Source organism: Lygodium microphyllum, chromosome 5 (assembly GCF_053477565.2).
Source record: "Lygodium microphyllum isolate KBCC chromosome 5, Lygodium_microphyllum_v1.1.10, whole genome shotgun sequence".
In the NCBI taxonomy this organism is placed as follows: Eukaryota; Viridiplantae; Streptophyta; class Polypodiopsida; order Schizaeales; family Lygodiaceae; genus Lygodium; species Lygodium microphyllum.
Window position 1 is genome coordinate 101,951,418 of NC_141139.1, and position 2,924 is coordinate 101,954,341.

The window sequence follows — 2,924 nt, forward strand, 5'->3', positions numbered from 1 at the left end:
ACTGCTCGCACAATTGCAAAAGGCCAGGCAAGAAAGAAGGATAGCTGTGGAGGAGCTGGCAGCGGAACGCGAATCACAAGCCGCCCTCCAGCTGGACAGAGTGAAGCAGATAACAGAATATCAAAAGGAAATCGTTGTGCTTAGGGAGGAGGCCAGCACTAAGGAGGCAGAAGAACTAAGAGCCCTGAAGGAGCGTGACGCTACCTGGGAGGGAAGAAGGAAAATCCTAATGGAGCGTCTCAACAGGGAGAGGGAAACAACTGCCTACCTTCAACGCAAGAATGACCAGTTATCTGCAGCCAACCTGGAAGCGCAAAGTCAGCTTGAGAAAATTAGACAGGAGGCTGTAGAGTTTGATCAGTTAAGGGCAGAACAGGTGCACAGGATGCAGGTAAAGCTGGACCAGCTCAATGCGCAGATCGCAGAGGAACACCAAGAGCAGTCCCGCCTGCACCATGAGCTCGAAGCCCAGCAACAACAACTCATGGCAATGACCCTCCATCAGGGGGAAAGCCTGGAAGATATGGAGAGAAGGGCAAAAGAATGGTCCAATCATAACGAGCAGAGAGTACGGGACTTAGCACACCGGCTAGCCAAGGCCGAAGGAGACAGGGTGCTGGCTGAGAATCAGACAGAAGCAGCCCAGCTCTCTATGATAGCTCAGCAGTGCACTTTTCTCAACACGCTACTCCACGCCACCTGACCAGAAGGAGATGAAGCCAATGATCAGCTACAAAGGAAGCTAACCATTGCGTGCAGAGCTCTCACAACGGGCTTGCACGTGCCGCTGCAGCTAGGAGGCCCGCCGCAGAGCCTAGAAGAGCATAGAAGACATCTGGCACAAGTAGGCCTGACGGCACAGGAGATGGACGACCTTGGTTTCACGGAGGAGAAAACACAAGAAGATGAGCAAGCAGAAGGGGGTGAGCCGGAGCTCGACCTGGGGCCTCAGGAAGAGGATTATGTCCCACAACCCCCTCAACCACAACAAGCCGAAGTGCAACCCCCTGACACATCTGTGGAGCGAAGAGCGGCCCAAACCAACCGTAGAAAGGAGATGGTGGAGAAGGCAAGAAGAAAGCTGAAGGCCAGACCTGTCCAGAAACAGCCTGCCCCTCTTCCACTACGCATCCAAGTCTCCCGTGTTGAATACCGCACCGAAATGATTATCTGGGAACAGCAGGAGTATAACTGCGACCCCTTCGACCTGCGCTTCGAGTTTCCCACTGCCTTGAATAGGGTGCTACCCATTCAGCTGGTGGAGGATGTCATTGCCATGGGGGCCAGGCTCAAAGCCAAATGGTTACCAGAGCGTGAGGCCCACCCAACTGCTTGGGGAGCCGAGGACCACGAGTTTTGGCAAGACAAAGTCCTCCAGGTACCTCGAACAGTGGAAGGCTATAATTGCCAACCCACCTGGAGGAGGCGCATTTTTGACGTCAACCTGGAAGCATGGATGGCATTTTGCAACACCCTTTCTTCAGAGAGGAACGGCCCCACCTTTATGCCGTACCCTCGAAGGGTAGGAGTGGACTTCAACCTGTCCATCCACGGCAGGTTCGACTTCCCCATCATTTATAATGTCAATACCACCTCCCATAGGAACGCTCTCCTCTTCACCCTTCCCGACTTGTACAGCTCTATAGATAAATTCCTTAGCGAATTCACCTCTTGCCCCGACCCCGCATTCATCACCACCTGTAATTATCTTAGGTTAATTAGGATCCTAGTACACCAAGAACCCGCACCTCAAGAATGCCACCTTCCACCCCTCTATTTTGACCCCAACGCCATAGACAGCAACACCATGACTCGCCTCATGATGCGTGCTGCTCTTTTGCCATCCTTCTGTGGTGCACTGCTCGAAGACATGAACGACAGCAAATTCACCCAGTGCAACCACCCCTTTCTTTCTACCACCACCCTCAAAACCCGCCTCCACATCAAGGGCTACTTGTTAAGTCGAAAATTCCTTAACAAGGCCCCCCGCCCCCCACCAACCCTTACCCACTATTCGGATGACGAGGAGTAAAACTCCTGTTATGCCTTGTACCGCTGCCTCCATGTACATGCCTCATCATGGCAAAACAAAGAAAAAAAAAGAAAAAAAAAAGGCTTCGATGACAATGGAAAGCCCATAATGACGTCTCCAGCAATCTTCAAAAGAGTACTCCATCTCTTCATTAACACACTTTTTCACCAACTTAGCTCCTTGCTCTACAAGGCACCACGCCGACAAGTCTTCTAACTAAGTAATATCTAAGTATGCATAAGCACCGCACTCACATAATGCCTACACTGAACTATATTCATAGTTTGGGTCCTCAAGTGCAGGACAATACTCTCAGCTTGCTTAGAGTTCGACCTGTCTCCCAAACTAATCAAATATGTCTTGTGCACAATACAGAAGACTAGCACTACCCTTAGGGAGAGACCACCTGAGAGGTTTTCAATTGCAGGTTTTGAATACCACAACGAAAGTGTCATTCGTTCTTCATCAACGTCCAACCCTAATTGCCCCCTCAACATCCGACAAGCCCGGAAAGAATCGTCCTAGGCAGCATCCCCAACAAACCCCCACGTGTGCCGGTCACCAGTCCACGCCCCAAGCGTCCCTGTCACCCAAGTCTTCGGTGCATGCTACCACCTGCTACCTACGACAATGAGTGCCATGGGACTGGCACTCGTCTAGGAGGGGGGTAATGTTAACCCCAACACGAAGAAAGCACGAAGAAAGCAAAAGAAGTGAAAAAGACGCATGGCAAAGGCGGAAAAAAGGTAGCCCGACTGAAGAAAGAAAATGAGAAAAGGCCAAAAGCGCAAGGACAACCTTAAAAGTCCAAGGCAAACACAAAAAGGGAAAGGCGCATTTTTGAATAAAAAGGTGCACCCTAAAATCTTGTAAAAGAGCACCGGGCTCTCAC